At 36.6% G+C, this 21,211-nt stretch overlaps 1 protein-coding gene across 3 annotated transcripts in view; it reads right to left on the bottom strand.

Moving 5' to 3' along the window:
- Positions 1–21,211, bottom strand: part of mrn (general transcription factor IIH subunit 4 marionette) — a 127,751-nt gene that overhangs the window by 5,295 nt on the left and 101,245 nt on the right. For 2 of the 3 annotated variants that reach the window (XR_010859973.2, XR_010859974.2), the window contains exon 9: positions 11,144–11,342. The exons of the other annotated variant lie outside the window; for it this stretch is intronic. The gene's annotated coding sequence lies outside the window, so the exon portion shown is untranslated. The remainder of the gene's footprint in view (positions 1–11,143; positions 11,343–21,211) is intronic. 3 annotated transcript variants of the gene reach the window in all.

The following is a 21,211-nucleotide window of genomic DNA, read 5'->3' as shown; positions in this document are numbered from 1 at the left end:
TGTATGCAACAATGTAACTGAATGGCAAACTAGCATACAGCACAACACCAAAGTAGCTTTTGCTTGAGGTAAATCTGTCCCCAGAAATTGTGAAAAAGATCTGGTAACTTTAATATATGATGGGGCTTTACACACACAATTAGGATTTATCAGTGACAAGACTGGTTCCACCCATACAGACAAGTTACCAGCCAAAGTAACTGTTATGGGCCAGTGTACTACCCAAGACTGAAATACGAAGAAGTCCATTAAACTATTCTAAGGTGTTGTATGCAAAGTGAACAAATGGCCCTCTATTGTACCATGAAACAATATTAATGCCGACTGAGAATGGACACCACCACCGCCGCCACCACTACCACGATTGGTATTCAGAATTATAGGGACAGGTTTTAAGAAAATGCAGTCAAATCTTCTAAAGACGTCATAAGGCTATCTGGGACACTGCAATGAAACAACTAGTTTTAAGGTACAATGTTAGAAAGTATAAAGGGAACAAGAACTGTGGAGGTCATGGCTGGGTTGAATATTGTTTCAGCACCTTCTGATTTTCAGCTCTGCGTACGTTAATCTGCTTTGTTGACTGACTGTATGACGTACTAAGTATCTTGTGAGAAAACTCATGAATAATTATTACATAATTCTTGAGAGAGACACACACACACACTGACTGACTGATGTAATCAGTATTTAACATACAATAAGTGTAACTTATGATAGGTATTCTCAAGTAAGTGAGAATACTTCAATGACATAAAACAGAATGTCATTTCTTGGATATTATTAAAGAAAGACTTGGCTCCCACCTAGAGAAGATAATTCCATATCTTTAATACAGGTTCATAAATCAGCTTTGGCTATCAATGTAGGAGAAGAAATCCCATCTAAATAATGCTATTTTAACAGAGTAATACCAGTAATTCTGCAGATAAATAGGAAGTACTAGGCAAGTTAGCTACCCAGTACAGGACAGCCTTGAAGATGGTTTCCAATTTTCACACCAAGTAAATGGTTGGGCTACACCTTAATTAAGGCGTCTACTGCTTCTCTCCCAATCCTTTAGGTGAAATGTTAAGTAAGATGTTTGTATTTAATTTTGTTAAATGACATGTTATGTTTAGGGGTATGGTTTTTGCACAACAGCCTATATCTCAGTTATCCCGTAAAGATGAGATATTCCCCCCCCACACAATTATACTCCAATCAAACTACCATCCTATCACACACACATATACTTTTTAATTTCAAGGATTTTTAATACATTCTAAAGTTCAGTACATGCCCATACTTTGGCCCCCTTCTCTGATTTTTATCTTCCTCCTTGGCCTCTGGTAATCTGCTCACCCCTCCAGAGCACTAGTGCTGCAGCCTCTACCCCCCTCCCCCACTTGAAGGCTCTGCAAATCCCATACCCCTACCATCCCATTATTACAAATATTCCCCACTGTCGGCAACCCTGAAGATGGTTTCCCGTGGTTTCGCATTTTCACACCAGGCAAATGCCGGGGCTGTACCTTAATTAAGGCCACGGCCGCTTCCTTCCAATTCCTAGACCTTTCCTATCCCATCGTCGCAAAAGACCGATCTGTGTCGGTTCGACATTAAGCAAAAAAAAATCACAAATATTTATTTTCTAAGGAAAATGTATATTTTGAGAATGTAGAATAAATGAGAGGATTTCAAAATTCACAATAGTACGGTAACAATTTTATTGACAACTGGGATGTGTGGCAGAAACAAGAATGTAAAATGAAATATTATACAAATAAGATAACAACAATTGCCGCAATGAGTTAGGATCATGTGTAGTTTGTGTGCGCCTCATTTACATCTCTAAGAAAGAACAGTACTTCATTTATGGTTTCCAAACAGTATTTATGACAATATAATGTGTACTGAAGAGGTGTTAATGTTATCTTGTGAGTATATGATAATTTAATAGTGATTTTAGACATAAATATTGTATCACAAGTGGCAACCATTTTATTTTAGCCTAAACTTGATCCATTGATAACACTCTGAAGAAAGGCAGTTGATATCACGTTTATAATCTTTGCCCCAAGTGTCAGCCATATTGATCGATGTGTCATGACTGTCATGGAAACCATGAAGAAGACAGGCCAGGCACTATGTATGTTCTTCACGGCGTTGCCTAGGACACAGAGTTTGCATAATTTATTATTGTTATTATACCTCCTGGACTAACAGCCTCGGTTGTAAGAATGAAGATTGTCTCATAACATATTCTTACAGGCTATTTCAGCTTATAAATGATGCAAACCACTCGTGAAACTACCCCAGGAGGTAACCAAACCTTCGTCGACGTAAGCGATGCATTCAGGCATTTGGATTCTGGGGAGCCTGAAACATCATGCAGTGAAGAGTCGGAGCTTGCCAAAAACTCTTAACTGCCACCCAAGAAGACACACTTTATGCGCACATTGAATGTGAATACACTAACTAAAGTGCGGCCAGTATCCAGTATTCGGGAGATAGTGGGTTCGAGCCCCACTGTCGGCAGCCCTGAAGATGGTTTTCCATGGTTTCCCATTTTCACACCAGGCAAATGCTGGGGCTGTACCTTAAATAAGGCCATGGCCGCTTCCTTCCCACTTCTAGCCCTTTCTTGTCCAATCGTCGCCATAAGGCCTAACTGTGTCGGTGCGACGTAAAGCAACTTGCAAAAAAAAAAAAAAAAAAACTAAAGTTGAAAAACTAAAACAAGTCATCAGAAAAATGGACAAATATAACATTAGCATATTAGCATTGCAAGATACCCGATTCACAGATAAAGAACCTTTTGAATCGGAAGATTATAGAGTATATTAAGGAAAACGAGCCATAAAGAACAGAAATGGCATGACAATGTTAGGAAATGGATTCATAGTGAACAAGAGATATCTAGACTCAATAACCAGCATTGACTCGGCTTCAGAAATGATATCATCCTTAACATTTCAATCGGGTAATAAAGCATATACAATATTAAATGGTCATGCACCTACAAATATCAAAAAACAAGATGAATCCGGAGGAAGTAGAAAATTTTTGGGAACAACTTGAAGATACTGCGTCAAAATTCTTGTAGGAGATTTCGATGCACAGATTGGCAGAGAAAACACAGAAAAATAGTAAGTGATTTTCCAGCACATGGACGCGCCAACAGGAATGGGGAAAGACTTACAAATTTTTGTCAACAATTTGAACTGAAACTAATGTCAACACACTTCAAACTACTACCACGAAAGACGACAACATAAGTATCTCCAAACACTGTTAGGAAAATACCAATTAGATCATACTGCTATCATTAAAAGGAGGTGAAGGAGATACTCAATGGAAAAGTCAGAAAAGACAGTGATATAGAATCAGATCACTACTTTTCAGAGATAGAAATAAAGGTCCAACCCAACAGAAATGTGCATACAACAAGAGGAAACATCCAGAAACAAACTGATAAGACCCAGCTAAAAAACAACTTGATAAAATACCAGGAAAAGATAGAGACACATAAAACGTGAGAAAACATATGACAAAACATGACACAAGGGGCTCAGGAAGAGGGACAAAGAAAAAGAAGTAGAAAACATAGATGGTGGAACCCCAAGTCTGAAACAGAGCTTGAAAGTAAACAAGATGCTTGGAAGAAATGGAACAGCAATAAGACAGAAAATAACTGGAATCACTTCACAGAAACTAGGAAACAAACAGTAGGAGTAATACCAATATAAATGGTCCGTTATTGGACATTACAAATTATCCAGCTAACTCATTCCTGGCTGCCAGCATTTTGCCCAAGTGTGCTAAGTTGGGCTCATCAGTTGGTAAATAGCACACCCACCAAGACGCATGGCAAGTGCATACCGTGCAGTGAGGGCCATTGCGTAGGCTACTTGGAGCCACCGGCAGTGCCAATGCACTACGAGAGACTTTGTCTCATTACCAAAAATTGATGCCTGCCTGGCCATCAGATGATATAGATGTTGATTCCCGTAGGGAACCTGAAATATTTGTCCCGAATGAGTAAATTTATAATACCAATATAAATGGTCCGGTATTGGACATTATACATTTTCCAGCTAACTCATTCCTGGTTGCCAGCATTTCGCCTCCACGGTATGCACTAGCCATGCATCTTGGTGGGTGTGGTATTTACCAACTGATGAGCCAAACTTAGCACACTGGGGCGAAACGCTGGCAACCAGGAATGAGTTAGCTGGAAAATCTATAATGTCCAATAACGGACCATTTATATTGGTATTATAAATTTACTCATTCGGGACAATTATTTCAGGTTCTCTATGGGAATCAACATCTATATCATCTGATGGCCAGGCATGCACCAATTTTTGGTAATGAGACAAAGTCTCTCATAGTGTATTGGTACTGCTGGTGGCTACAAATAGCTTACGCAGTGGCCTCCACGGTATGCACTAGCCATGCGTCTTGGTGGGTGTGCTATTTACCAACTGATGAGCCAAACTTAGCACACTGGGGCAAAACGCTGGCAACCAGAAATGAGTTAGCTGGAAAATCTATAATGTCCAATAACGGACCATTTATATTGGTATTATAAATTTACTCATTCGGGACAATTATTTCAGTTTCCCTATGGGAATCAACATCTATATCATCGGCAGGAGTGTTCCAAAAGGTTAAAAGACAAGCAGATAAAGCTGAACTTGACCAACTAGAAGAAAAATATTGTAAGAACAACACAAGAGACTTTTACAGTGTGTTCAAAAGTAGATTACAAGGATACAAAACGAGGGGATTAACTTTCCGTGATCAACAAGGCAGAGTGGCAGTAAACAACAAAGAAAACTGTATTATTCTGACTGAATATTTTAAGGAGCTATCAAACTGCAAAACACCGAAAGATTAATTAACAACAACTATATCTCAGGAGTATAAACAACCAAAAGGCATCACACCAAGAGAAGTAGAAAGAGCAATCATGGAGCTGAAGAATAACAAAGCAACTGGCAAAGACCAGATATCTGCTGAAATAATAAAATGGGGAGGTGTAAACATGCTAGCAAACATGATCAATCTTATGCACGAGATTTGGGAAAAGGAAAGGATACCCGAAGAAGTGAACAAATATAGAGGAATTTCCCTACTATCTATCGTGTATAAGATTGTATTAAACATTCTGTTAAACAGAGTGGAAGAACAGACAGCAGACCAAATTGATGAATACCAAGCAGGGTTCAGAAAGGGAAGATCATGTGATGAACAAATTTACATCCCCAAATCCATTATAAAGATTATAAAACTCCAAAGTAAACCAGTAATCATGGCATTTGTAGATTTTCATAAGATGTACGACTCAGTCGATAGACAAACATTGTTCAACATACTAGAGGAATTCGGTGTTGATCACAAGATCAAATCTCTGATCAACGAAACACTCACCAACATTACATCTAAAATAAGGTTCCACGGAGAAGTATCAGAACCATTTGAGGTCAAGACAGGATTAAGGCATGGTGATGGCCTTTCACCAATACTGTTTAACCTGGTCTTAGAAAATAATTAGGGTAGGGAGAACAGAGTGTCAAAAGGAAGGCATGAGTGGTGTACAGCTAGGTTACAAGAAAGACAACCTGAACGTGGATTGTTTGGCTTTTGCCGATAATATAGTGATCTTAAGCGAAACAGAAGATCAAGGTAAGATGATGCTACACAAGCTTGAAGAAATTGAAAGAAAGGCAGGACTAAAAATATCATAGGATAAGACTCGAGTAATGAACACACTGACAGACTGGGAAATGGAACATGGTAAGATAAAGAAAGTATCCAAATTCATGTATTTCGGAGAGTGGGTACAGTTCAATGGTGTTGATAATGAAGCGAATAAGAGTAGCATCAGGAAAATGGAATTAGCTTACAAACCCATACAAAACATATACACTGGACGAGTTGGCCATGCGGTTAAGAGCGCGCAGCTGTGAGCTTGCATCCGGGAGATAGTGGGTTTGAGCCCCACTGTCGGTAGCCATGAAGATGGTTTTCAGTGGTTTCCCATTTTCACTCCAGGCAAATGCTGGGGTTGTACCTTAATTAAGGCCAAGGCCGCTTCCTTCCCACTCCTACGCCTTTCATATCCCATCGTCGCCATAAGACCTATCTGTGTCGGTGCAACGTAAAACAGATTAAGAAAGAATGTTAGGTTTATGGTGCACCCGATTAATTATACATCACTTTACAAGTGAAAACTATTTAATATAAAGAACATATTAAATATATTTTGGGACATGTTTTCTCTCTATTTGAGACTTCTTCGGCCATGAAATCAATTTAACATTGTTTCTTGATTTTAACTGTATCAATACGGATCTATATGAGGAAGTTCGTAAACTGTACAACGAACTGTAAAAAAACAAAAAAAAAACAATGTATATAACAAAAAAATCATAGCTGATAAGAACAAAATTAAGACACTACAATACAGTAATAAGGCCAGAAGCACTGTATGCATTGGAATGTCTAACCCACAACAGAAAAACAGAAGGTGAGGAGATGAGGAAGATAGAAAGGAAAATTTTACATAAGATACTAGGTTCTAGGAAGACAGGTGACATCTGGAAGAAAAGAAGGAATGAAGAACTGTACGAACATATTAATGTACTGACTGATGAAATGATAAAGAGACGACTGAAGATTGTTGGACACATTCATTAGATGAATAACGACAGATTGACGAAGAGTATATGGGAGTACAATACGAAATGCAAGAGCACCAAAAAACCTGGACGAAAGAAGTTATCAAAGATCTTACTGAACTAGGTCCAAACACCGAAAGCATGTTGGACAGAAACAAATTCCGGAAAATAGTTGATAGACACAGGGAATTTCAGAAACCAGAGAAACAACAACCAACTTTGAAAAACCGACAGAGGAAGGCTAGAAGTCAAAATATGAAGAGGTTTTGGGAGCAGAGGAGACAGGAAGCATAGAAGTAGAAGCATAAGCTAAGCATGGTCCATAGAAGGCCAAAATGAATGTAAAAACATGTCAATATCAAGCTGCTGCTTCAAATCCAAAGTGTTTGCCTGAAGAGATGCTTAAATAAACATTTAACATTTTCAAAACTGAGCAGGTGAAGTTAGATCTTACATCACAGACTGAGCATTTTAGTGCATTTTCACATTTTTATACAGGAATAACTGGTATGTTTACTGTCAATCTGAAGCCTGTTTTGGATTCAGCAACATTTTTCAAAACTGGAGTAAAATAACTAATTTTAAAAAAAAGAAACCCTTTTATCCACTTTCAATTTTTACATCCGCACAACGCATATTGAAATTGTGAAAAATTAGGCAGTCATATACAACATGACACGTTTAGAAAACACAATATAGTAGTAATCACTGAGAAATAAAAAAGTCTTAAGATTAATTTCAATTAACTGTGGAAAGTGGGTCTGGTATAAAATAATTCAAAACACTTAGGGAAACACAAACCAACATTACTTTGCTCACAAAAGTAATGAGTGTTTTTCCGCACTTCATCCGAATCGTCATTGTCGAGGTCTGAGCTAGGATTATTCACTAAAACCTCCCATTCTTGCTGGTTTAGATGCCTCAAGTCCATGATTACACCGAGCAACCATGCACTGTCACTTACAAACCACACCAGCGCTTGCAGCTATGAAGCTGCCTTGGTAATACCAAATACATATCAAGTATAGATTTAAGTTTCAATGATGTGTTGCCACCTAGCATTCCTATTATGAATTACAAGCACTGCGGAATGTGCTTGAGAACACTGCCAATGTTTGCAGTACTTGGAAATGGATATATAAGCACTAGATGTTAATGCCATTTGGTGTACGTCACTCGTCCTCTGCGGAACTCTACAAATGACACACATCTTCAAAGTGTTAACTAAATTAATTATTTCCATTCACATTAATTTAGGTGATTTTTTAACAACATTTTGCCTTACACAGTAGAACTGAACAAACTCTACCAAAAAGAACCTTGCACTCACAAGTTTTAATGCTGTATGTATGTATGTACGTATGTTAATTTCTCCACTTATCAGAACATAATTTTCCTTTTTCTATTGTCCCACTTGTAAATCTCTCCCTACCTCCCCGTTTGAGAAACAAAGTTCCAGAGCAATAGCGAGTTTGTAGTACCTTCTTGTGTAGGACTCTTACTCGTCTCTCACTGACAAAGACTGAGATTGTTGTTTAAAGGGCCTAGCTTCAAGGTCATTGACCCCACTGATGAAGATTTAACATCAAAGTATTTCCTTCCTGTGCTGTAATATGCGCATGGAGTTTATGTATTTCTTTCATACTACACACACATTCTTAACAATTTTGCAAAGGCGAATTATGACTCGAGGGCACCACAGGATGTGCTGATTGAACCCAATGGTGTGGGATATCATCTTAGTTTTGTAAATAACATTTTAGATTAATAAAAAATGCAAATACAAATCATGAATAAAGAGGTATTTCGTACAACTACAGAGAAACTGTTAAAGAAGAAAATAAACATTTGGACTGGTGACACCATGAGTCATAAGGGACTTGTTCACATGAGTCTAGAGGGCTTAATATAGGGAAAGAATTGTAGGGGAACACCCAGATTGGCTTACATCAGACAAGTGACGACAGATTTACACTAAACATCTTGCCCACAACTGAGACATGCAGAAAACTACAGCAATCCAATCCTAGCATTGTAAACCAAAGAAGAAATACATCTGCACTCATTGTATTTGATGCCATGTTGAAGATCCACCACAGGGTTACCTGTATTACCTCATCCTAACATGTTTAAATATAAAGTGAACAAAAGGGAAATTTCAGTGTAAGAAGAAAGATAACAATCCTTACAGATATCCTTGGATTTCCTGAGAAATGTTCATTTCCAGAGGTTTTTTGAGCAATGAATGAATGAATGAATGAATGAATGAATGAATGAATGAATAAATCAATCAATCAATCAATCAATCAATCAATCAATCAATCAATCAAATTATGAAGACTGTTAGATCTAAGAAATATTCATTGGTATTGCTTGAGAACACATTTGATGGTGCAATTGATTAAAATGTGATGTCAACACAGAACAAATGATTGGCTGATGAATAAAACTGTGTGTTGCTCAGATTAAAATTCTGTCAGATGTGTTGAATTGAATACCATGATGTAAACAAACAGACATGTTTAGTCTACTATTTAAGTATATTAGTCTGTTTAGTTCCTGTGTGTTGTGCATTTTGTTTACATCACGGTATTCAGTTCAACACATCTCATGGAATTTTAATCTAAGCAACACATAGTTTTACTCATCAACCAATCATTTGGTCCGTGTTGACACTGTATTTTAATCAATTGCACCATTAAATGTGTTCTAAAGCACTTCCATACCAACGAACATTTCTCCAAACTAGCAGATTCTTTATAATCATCATCATCATCATCATCATCATCTGCAGTTTCCAGCTGTTGGCCAGATCTGCTTGGAAATGTCTCTCCATCTCCTCTGGTCTTCCCACCATTTCTCCCTAGTCATTCTTGCCCAGTCCTCTCCTCTTCTCTGTACACACATTTCCACTCCTTTTATCCACCTGTCTCTTGGTCTTCCTCTTGGTCGTTTACCTGTTATCTCCATTTCGTGCATCCTCCTCAGTATCCTTTCCTCTGTCATTCTCTTCATGTGTCCATACCATCTAAGTCTAGATGCCTCTATCCTGTTCTGTAGTGGCTCTTCTTTTACTATACCTCGAATATTCTCATTTCTCATCTTATCCAATCTTGTCACTCCTATCCTGCTTCTCAGAAATTTCATTTCACTTGTCTGTATTCTATTCATGGCTCTCTGCCTCATTACCCTCATTACCCAAGTCTCAGCTGCATACGTCAGAATAGGAATATAGTACATCCCGTATATCACCCTTTTACTTCTCTGAGGGACATCCTTGCTCCAAACCAGGCTTCTGACACTTTTCAGGAATGCTCCTGCTTGTCTTCCATGCTCGATAATTTCCTTATCATTTCTTCCACTTTCCTCTATGATAATTCCTAAGTACTTGAAACTCTCTACCTGCCTAAGCTGTTCCCCCCCAAGCATTATCCCTCTCGTAGGTCTTTATAATATGACTATATATTTCTCATCGGCTAGACAACATGATAAGTGAACAACTTTTTAAGAATAAGTGCTTTCCATTATTTTATACACAGCTAATTGCTACTTTATTGGAACTTTAGTAAAAAAAAAAAAAAAACAACCTTTAAATATTTAAAGATAAAAATTTCATAATGTTCCGTATTGAAATGTATCACAATTAAATTGAAATAATACATTATTTATTTGTATTGAATAGGTTGAACTACCTTATTTATTATTTCAATTTAACCTTTAAACATGACTACTTTTTATAAAAGTTCTCTTCAATGTTATGTCTTAATCCTTGTCACTTATACTAGTTTAATCATTGTAGCATATTCCATTAGCTGAAGAAAGCCTAGAAAAAGGCCAGAACATGTACCATCCTTTGTATTAATCCTCAAACTTTATTTAAGACTTTAAACTGTATTGACTAGGTGGAATGTTTTAATTGTTTTCCTTTATAGGAATTTTGTACAAGTCCAATCGTAAAAAAAAAAAAAAAAAGTATGTGGGCAGTTATTGCACTACAGGAACTAAAGTCACTAATGTGTAAAAGAAAAAGAGGGTATAGAAGCAATAAAACTACTGTATAAACACATTTTTCCGCATGCTGTCTGAAAGTGGCTGAATGATTTGCAAATACACAGCCAATTATTACAAGCAAAATCAATGAATGCAAAAATATTTAAAGCTATTTTAATTAACCTGAAGTTAGCTAATTCTAAATTTAATATCAGAACAATGCTATCAGTATGTAAACAAAGAAATACATTGAAACAAATACAAGATTATTTAAGAATCAAGAGTTAATTTCTTCCTAGCAAAAATCAAAAGTACAGTTGGTATTCTCAGATGTCAGAAATTAAAATATACAAACTTCCTGAATGTCTAAGAAATTCCCAATTTCCCAGAATTACAACAACATTGTTTCTAGAACAGCAGACAGCCTGTTTAGATGTAAATAGATAAGAGAATATCATGAATCCCAGGATGAGAATAATACGTACATCAACGCCTACTTTCCCAGACCGGACTCTGTGATTCATAGTCATACGGATTTCAACACAATTTTAATGCATCTCCCATTCTGGCAACCCTGCAGCACTACTTTCTGTCCCTTTCTTGCGCTGCTCTCCCATGCTGCACCGGATTGGTTGCTTCCTCATGCAATGTCAGCCACCGTAAGACAGGAAAGAACCACGATATCTGTAAAAATTGCAAACCAATACGTGGTAATCAGCACATTCCTATTCAGGAAGAACTCACTTTAAACTTTGTTACTAACTTCATCATATTTCAATATACTATTTCATAAGCTCATAACTGGCAGTGACTTCAAATTGTAGGCCTATTCTATTACCATTTACGTTTTTAAGTTATCATGTTTCCAGCTACTAACAGCTAGATTATTCACTCATTACCTACTTTCTATGAATTCTAACTCTATTGTAACAAATACGAGGAGATAAGAAAATGAATGAGCCAATTGTTTCTCTTTGCAAGTGGTTTAATGTCACAGTAGCCCAGATAAGTTTTCAGAGATGACGGAATGAAAAAGGGCTACCACTGGGAAGGAAGCAGCTGTGGCCTTAATTTCGACACAGCCCCAGCATTTGCCCTGTGTGAAAATGGGAAATCATAGAAAATCATCTTCAGGACTGCCGATGGTGGGATTCAAACCCTCCTTCTGCTGAATGAAGGATTACAGCAATGCAACTTGTACTGCGCCAACTTCCTCGGTTTAATGGGCTGCTCTACTTCTGTCGTCCTAGATCTGTGTGATGTGTACCAATGCTTTTAGACAGTTTGTAAGAAGTGTTATTTCTATAACACATCATGAATATCAAGTAAAAATGTAGTCTTACATGTTTTGAAATATATCTGCAACTGAAACACTGGAAACAAAACCAAAAGCTTTCACGGAGCTTTTTAGAAGAACCTTGTATGTTTGAGATGTACAAAAAAAATATTTAGAGAGGTGCAGTGCCCTAGAAGATCATATTAAAAATTGTGGTGAAAATGAATGTGTGTGTGTGTGTTTTTTTGTGCATGTGTGTGTGTGTGTGAGAGAGAGATAAAAAAGATTAGGCTGATAATAAATCTTAAGGCAGCTACCCTTCAGAAGAAGTGCTTTGTTTTATTTTTCAGTGAAACCATACAAACCATGTACAAGGAGTCCCTTAGAGCTATTTCTTGTATTGCAGATGCATTAATTTTGCAGCATTTGAAAAAACTGACTGATAGTCTTGGAACAGTTCCGTGAGCACCAAACAATAATCCTATGAATATTGAATCTTCACGGATCGCATTGTACTTGAAATAAACTTTCGTGAAAATTCAATATTTATTTACTTATCCCACAATGGGCGACTTTCACGCGCTCTACAGTGAGATGGTAATAGTGTCAGACCTGTAGCTTAGTTCTTTTAAACAGAATATATATGACCTAGGCCACCATAGCTCAACTGGATAGAGCAACCAATGTGAAATCGGGAGGCTGTGGGTTCGGATCCCACTGGTGCCCGGTTGGCCATTTTTGTTCTGTACTTAACATCTCTTCAATATGTACTGAACACGACCTAATACACTGCAAGTTTATTTCAAGAACAGACCTATGATTTCCCATTTCTTCACTCTGTATTTCAGTTTCAGATATTTGAAGCAGGGTTCATCGTGTCTTGTCTTTTCATGTCTTTTCTTGTGAACTGTCTCTTTCAAATCTTATTGCTGGGTCAATTATTAAGCTGCTGTTCTGCTTTCTATCGATAGCTATTATATCAATACGTTTAGTGGAGTCTTCAGATAACGAACAGGATATTTCTTCATACATTTCAAATCCATATTTCTTCACATCCTCAGCAGTAGTACTTCTGACCCAGTGACATCTATCGTTCCTAAGAAGCTTCACTTTACAACAGAAGCCAAGAATCTGAGGGAGGAATTGATTCTCGCTGCAATGATGGCAATGGATTTCTTGAATCCTGCCAGGGACTCTGTAGACTGCGATAACATTACAGGTCATCTTTATAGCAATCATCCATTGTGGTGAAGAAAGGCCCATCTTTGAGGAAAACCAGGAATTTGATTTCGGCCAGTCGAAGACAAATGCTACTCCTCTTCCACAGTGCACTAAGTTTTTCCACGTCTTAAACGGTTGATTTCTTAACATTTTTTTTTTCTACATTTTTGCAAGTTAAGTTGTTCTTGTAGTATGCCAAGACTGATTAAATTTACCTGAATTTCTTCTTGGAAGTTTCTTGTTTGACTTAGCAGTGGATCACGAGTGGAGCTAAGCTGATACACGTTAGTGTGTTGCATAGTTATTTGTTTATTTATTTATTTATTTATTTATTTATTTATTTATTTAGCATGTGGCTTTCAATGTTCAGAGTGTCCTGCCCATGACTGACCTGCATGACTGGATGTGAGATGAAGATGATGATGATGACGAGGTAGGGAGAGGGGGAAACACGGTGTCGGCCTACTCCTACCGAATACACCAAGGGGTCTGCTCAGGGCTGAACGTCTCATCCGAAGGATGAGTTACCATCCACAACATCTTATGCCCTCTCTCCATATGAGGTTTGGAATTGAATCCAGGCTTTTGGCATGCAATCTCGTGATTAAAAATTGATTACAACTACCTTTCCTATCCTCCTAGCCAACACATTGATGATATTTTTTTCCACCAATGGGACTCGAACCAGCTGACCATGGTATCAGATCATAAGACACTTTACGCCTTAACAGAAAAGCCTCCCGTGATGCTTTCATAATTTCCAAATCACAAACTTTCCTAGAGGAGTAGAGCATATGCAATGCTCTGAAATCCCAGTTAAACAATAATAGCAAATAGTGCAGATGTAATGTACATTTCACATGGATTAAATGAACATATGACCAACACCAGCAGGTGTCAGTTCAATTGCCCATGCATGATGTACAATACAACCAATGACTGGAGGCAATAATGTAACAGCGCACTCATGCTGTTCCCAGGATACTGCACCCTATATCTTCCACGTGTTTTCCCGGGAAAAGTTTTGTGAATGTCACTTTTAATCAGTGAATTTTATTTTCTGTTTTGAGTGTATTAACCATATTATTATAAAATTCCAATCCCTTAAGTAAGTGCTATGTTCAGAATTTCTGTTTTGTTAGTGGTTTAACATCGCACTAACACATCGAAGGTTTTTGGTGACGCCAGGATGGGAAAGGACTAGGACTGGGTAGGTAGCAGCCGTAGCCTTAATTAAGGTACAGCCCCTAGCATTTGCCTGGTGTAAAAATGGGAAACTACGCAAAACCACCTTCAGGACTGCTGATGATGGGATTCAAACCCACCATCTCCCAAATGCAAGGGTATCAACTCTGTGACCCTAACCGCACGGCCAACTCACTTAGTGATCAGTAGATTACTTATATACAAGTAGTCCAGCAATGTTTGATACCTCGCTGAATATAATTTTAATCTGAAGTAGGATTCTTTAGAAAAAATTAAATAAATATGAATGTCTGCAGAAAACAACTGCAGTTTTACAAGTCTGATGAAATCATCTGGACTAATGTTCACAACACAGAGTGTTATCCACAAAATTTCTTGTACGTAAGCTTAAGCTTGAACTAAGTTATGCCCCAATTAAAACTGGACAGGAGGTGGGTTACATGATCTACTAAACTCATTACTGCACCATAATCAGATACTCAGGAAACATCTACATCATTCTTGCCCTCCAGTGCAACTGGGCAGCAACTGTAATGTACTGGTTTCTCCATTAAATGTGCTACCCACAGTTTTCATTAACATTAATAATTAAAACTCATCGCTAATTATTTTCCATCGTTCCAATTAGTATTGTATTGTGAAAAGAAGAATCAGACTGATATCTTGCTCCTGCTTCAAGTAAGGGGTTTTAGATACATTCCTTGTTAGCTAGCCATACAATATATTCAGTATACCCTGTTTCAGAATGTGACCAACCAGCTGAAAACTACAACACTAACTACTAAATCATGGCAGCAGTACAGACTTCTAACTATTTGCAGAGAATTTTGGTGCCATTCAACAAGCTAATAGAAGAACACAAATCCATTATAAATCCATATCACAGCTGAACTTGAAAACAATGCAGACATTTTTGTTGAAGATAGCTAGATATGTTTCCAGATAGACCCACCAAATGGTCCCTCTTAAATTGTGAATTGATTTGAAATTGCAAAAGACATGTCAGAAAGGTACAAATCTCTTTGTATCATAATTTAAGTTAGAAAATTGCATTAATGATATCTTCTATAAATTCTGAAATCAGCTCACCACTGTCAACTTTTGCCAGGTCATTCAAGTCATCAAGAGTGATCTTACAACGCATAGCACTACACATAGACTGTACGTCATTACTCGTGAATTCAGAAACAGAGCAATTTCCATCATTGATGATCTCTTCAACAGAGCATTTCTTTGAGCAATTCTGAATGGTAGCTGGACTAACACTGAATATGTTTTGAAGTTTATTAACTTGCAGCAAATTTCCATATCTTCATTATATCTCAGAAGTTCATGGCTGTAGTGAGCTCTAAATGTTTTTATGATGCCTTGATCTCATGGCTAGATAGAGAAGTTGGTAAATGAACATAATGTTTCTAAATGTTTTTCTTTTTTCTTTTTCAGAACTGTGCAACTAAAAGCATTGGGACTACAGTTCATATCTTGCTATTTCACATTGAAAGCATGAATAGCCAAATCTGACTACCTGTTAAAACAGCTCCAGGTCCTTAAAATTCATGTTGAAAATATTCAGGAGACTCACAAGTAATGAACAGGATCTACAAAAAAGGGGGCATTTACTGGGATATATCCTAGTCAGAGCCATTGATCATCTACAGTATGGTATAGCTACTTAAGCCAAATCCAACTTGTTTGCAATACAAGTTAAAACATCAAATGAAGATGATCTTATATTTACCACTGTTATACAGTCAGGTTAGAATATATATTCCGCTACCGTATGCAACAGTACATGGTACTACCTGCGACTGTCTGGCCGAGGGTCTGGTATCCGATACTAAACCAGGCAAACTAAGGGAAAACCAATAGCTGCAAGCAGAAGAGTTTTCCCTTAGAAGGTTGGATAAGATGAGACCTTTGTGTGGGAAATAACACATAAATTCATCAGCTGCTGCCTTGCAGTGAGGTAAGGGATTGCCAAAGGCCTCTAGTACGTTAGGCCTAGCAAGTCAGTACAGGAGTACAATGCAGTTGCTTTCAAAATGAAAACGAGCCTTGGAAAGAAATATATTCTGAATATCTTGATTTACTAGTTTCATTTCCGTATTGATAGTTCACTATATTGATAAGGCGGAACCTTTTCTTGTCTATACATATTCTGAATGTCGACAATACTTCAAGTACTCTTGGAACTAATGACGACGTCAAGCCCGATGTTCATTCAAGATGCACAAGAACAATCAATCAATCAATCAATAAATCAATCAATCAATCAATCAATCAATCAATCAATCAATCAATCAATACTGATCTGAATTTAGGGCAGTCGCCCAGGTGGCAGATTCCCTATCTGTTGTTTTCCTAGCCTTTTCTTAAATGATTGCAAAGAAATTGGAAATTTATTGAACATCTCCCTTGGTAAGTTATTCCAATCCCTAACTCCCCTTCCTATAAAAGAATATTTGCCCCAATTTGTCCTCTTGAATTCCAACTTTATCTTCATATTGTGATCTTTCCTACTTTTGAAGAGACCACTTATACTTATTCATCTACCGATGTCATTCCACGCCATCTCTCCACTGACAACTCGGAACATACCACTTATTTAAATTTAAGAATTTCATTTTATATCCGTATTGAATTGAGAACGTAAGATAGGTAACTTGAAGGATCCACCTTTTCAATACAAATAAATGTTATAATGGTTAAGTTACAACATGTTTACTTGGAACTAGTTTCAACACTATTTAGCGTCATCTTCAGCCAAAATATGAGAAATAAACATAGGTACATACATACATACATACATACATACATACATACATACATACATACAAACATACATACATTACAGAAAATATTATAGCATTATGATTGAATAATAAAAATTAAAAAAAATAAAATTGTTTCGTGACACTTTTCAAAAAATTAGGGGTTAAATTCTGTGTAATACACTGTTTGATGAATCTTATACCCTTGCATATTTTCCCAATTTTGATTTTTAAGCCCAAGTATTGGTAGGCTATCGATTTTGCCTGGTTGGTTGCCTCATTTAAATTTAATAATTTCATTTTATATCCGTACTGAACTGAGAACGTAAGATGGGTAACTTGAAGGATCCACCTTTTCAATACAAATAAATGTTATAATGGTTAAGTTACAACATGTTTACTTGGAACTAGTTTCAACGCTATTTAACGTCATCAGCCAAAATATGAGAAATAAGCATAGGTACATACATACAAACACATACTATAACCTTTCAATAATCTCAAGGTCAAGTACAAAGGAGCCATTGAAAGTTATAAGTAAAATAGATCAACAGGAGCGGTGCATAAGTACACATCCAGTCGGAATACGTCCAATCTATACGTTCAACTACGTACGTAAACCGAGACAACTCGCTCATTAAACGGAAATTTAATGGAGTGAAATCAGGAAATTCACAAGCTCAGAACCCCCGTGGTATTCGGATGATTGAATTAAGAATATGAGTTGGGATACAAATAGAGACCAGCAGATACAAGATCTCATCAACAGCTGTGAAGGAGAAATCTTATATGTAACATTCAGGTCCAGAAACGTCATACGGCGGAGGCTATGGAACAGTTTGGAGCAGTGCAAGTTTAGTCATCAAGAAGGAGTATGCGGAGTGATGGATTGTATGCATTGAGAAGATAAATGAATGGCAGAATGTGTTCCTTTGTGCATTTCTGTGACTGAAGAGAGTGACTGTGTTAGGCAAAATGTTCCTCAAATGTCAAAAACAGATGTAACGGAGATTACAGCATAGTAATTTTAGTGTGAATCATAAAATGTGAACCAAAGTATTACTGTGATTGTATTAAAATGATATTTTGTTTTATGACAATTTAGGAGAAAAAAACATCGTAGAAGGTTGATTTGAGAATAGCTCTGATGCATTTGAAAGGAATTGATGAGATTATAAGAGTTTTAAGATATCGCAACGTTTTAAAGAGCTCAATAACCAATTAAACAACGTCAATTTAAAATCTATTTGGCACTATGCTAATCTGATTTGTACAAGTTTCAGGGTGGAAGAACAATGACACTGGTTGTTATTATTATGATGAAGGATCCAACTAAGACGGAGATGTGTGCCTAAGTCAAGACTGGGATCTTGATGGGTCCGAGTTCTAATGGAATAACCACAATGATATGAAAATAGATGTCCATAGTTACCACAACCTAAAGGATGGGATGAACAACAGAGTCATCGAATGATAAGTACCCAAACATTGTCTTCCTTTATTCTATCTGTAGAAAGCTTATAGTAGTGTTAGATTTGTCATCATAATGTGGGTGACTTTAAGAATACGGCTTGAGTAACCTAACGTGTCTGTCATTATGTAACTGTGAGAGATGTTGATCTGATTACTGGTAAGAGTGAAATTCGGTCTATTGTCAATGTCAAATAGTAAAGGTATACAAGCGCGATCATATTTCATCTAATTTCCTGATACTGTCTGAGTAATCATGAGAATCTATTTGCAATGAGATAATATTGAGTGCTGCGTATGTAAGTTCAGTGAGTGATTATACATAATTACTGTCAGTGTCGAGATCTTCTTTAGAATAACTTGTGCCGCAGAATAAATTAATGAACTGCGAGTATGCTGTAAATGATATGATGATTTTATATGCGTATAGTTGAGGTTCTTTGATACCTGCGCCTATATATTTGAATGATGATGTAGATATGGTGCACATTTTTTTGATGAGATATGGTAAATATTAGGGTCGTCGAATATATTTTGATAAGATAATGTGATTATTACAATAATGTGGTTTGTTGAGATTGATACTACGGTAATGTGGTAAATCTTCGAGAATGTCAATGAACCTAGGGTAGTAATGCTTAAGTGAGATGTTCATCATGTGATTTTAAAGATTTTGAATAGGCAAGCGAAATAATGTGATGTTAGTATTTTCAAAGGTATCCCGGAGAGATTAAAATTAAGCATGTGGAAATAATCAAATTTACGGCATGGCATGAAGGTAAAACAAATGTATTAGCGGATGAATTGTTAGGATCTTCGGTAAATGACATACCTAAACAGTAAAATAAGTTGTTTTAAGAGGTTAATGTTACCTGATGAAGTGCGTTAGCATTCAAGATAATTGCTTGCTGTAGTTATTTTGGGCAGTAGTGTTATTTTCAGGGAATTCTGGAGGAGAGCAGATGCAGTATGAACATTCCGATGTTATCGTTTCATTGAACATGCCAGTAATTAAATGTTGTTGATTTTAGGTACGGCGAAGCTGAATGTTCCAGATGAGTGTTGACAACACCATGATTGTTTATTTATTGAATTTATTTGGGTCCTTCTGGATGATTGACAGATGACTATATTTCCTCATGCAATGTTAGGAAGACTAACCGTCGAGATATTCAAGTTGTATGTTAGATAGTTAGACAGTTAAATGATCAAACAGATAGAACATGGGAAGGCAGATTATGGGCAGATATTGACTCAGATGAATGAACAAAGTGAATGATACCTTATGATTGGCAGATTTTTTGGAAAACTGCTAACAATTTCATTATTTGTGGAAAATATTTCAGATGTTGTGATGAATTATTTAAGAATTTTAGAAGTTAACGTCAGATAATGTTTATAATGTGTTTGTGGAACCAACAAAGATTGATCAGTGTGTTATTTGTAATTCTCCGTCATGTTGTCTAGTCAGATGATTATACTATTATTATATTTTCTTTCTTGAGTAATTAATTAAATGGAATATCCTTCCAAAAATTTATTTGATCTTTTCATTCTTAAATTACAATTTAAGAGCCTTTACACAGGTAGGTAGGGCGTGGAAATTACTCTGTTTGAGCTGATGTTGGAAGAGATCTGACCGGTACTCGCCGAATGGCCATGCCCGTGAGTGGAGTTTCTTGTGAACCGTTGATACTAGCCAAGGTTTAATTGAAGAAAATCATGTCATTTCGAACCACCCACATCCCTGAACGGTCACAAGACATTACACAAAATATTATAGCATTATGATTGAATAAGAATAAAAAGAGAAATAAAATTGTTTCATGACACTTTTCAAGAACTGAGGGGGTTAAATTCTGTATAATACACTGTTTGATGAACATTATATCCTTGCATAAAAATTGGGAAAATATGCTTTTCTAGTTTTCAACTTTTGTAGTTTACTGTAAATGTCATTGTCATCATAGGTAAATTTTAATACTTCTTTAGCAATAGTCAGATCCTCTATCTGGACATTATCTTTGTAACCAACAATCTTTTCATAGTGCTGACTGAATATTTCTGCCTTTTGAATATCCTCATATACACACTTCCCTTGTTCGTTAATGATTCCTGGAATATCCTTTTTGGAACCTGTTTCTGCCTTACAGAACCAATACGTACACTTCCATTTTTCACTAAAATTTGTATGACCGCCTATTATGCTTGCCATCATGTTATCCTTAGCTGACTTCTTTGCTAGATTCAATTTCCTAGTAAATTCCTTCAATTTCTCCTTACTTCCACAGCCATTTCTAACTATGTCTTTCCAGCCTGCACCTCCTTCTTAGTTTCTTTACTTCTCTGTTATAATATATTGGGTCTTCACCATTCCTTACCACCTTTACAGGTACAGATCTATTTTCACATTCCTCAACAATTGCTTTAATGCTATAATATTTTGTGTATTGTATGTGTTTGTATGTATGTACCTATGCTTATTTCTCATATTTTGGCTGAAGATGATGCTAAATAGCATTGAAACTAGTTCCAAGTAAACATGTTGTAACTTATCCATTATAACATTTATTTGTATTGAAAAGGTGGATCCTTCAAGTTACCTATCT

This window comes from Anabrus simplex, chromosome 4, assembly GCF_040414725.1.
Source record: "Anabrus simplex isolate iqAnaSimp1 chromosome 4, ASM4041472v1, whole genome shotgun sequence".
NCBI lineage: Eukaryota > Metazoa > Arthropoda > Insecta > Orthoptera > Tettigoniidae > Anabrus > Anabrus simplex.
The sequence above is the reverse complement of the archived record's forward strand: the minus strand, read 5'-3'. Positions and strand labels throughout refer to the sequence as shown.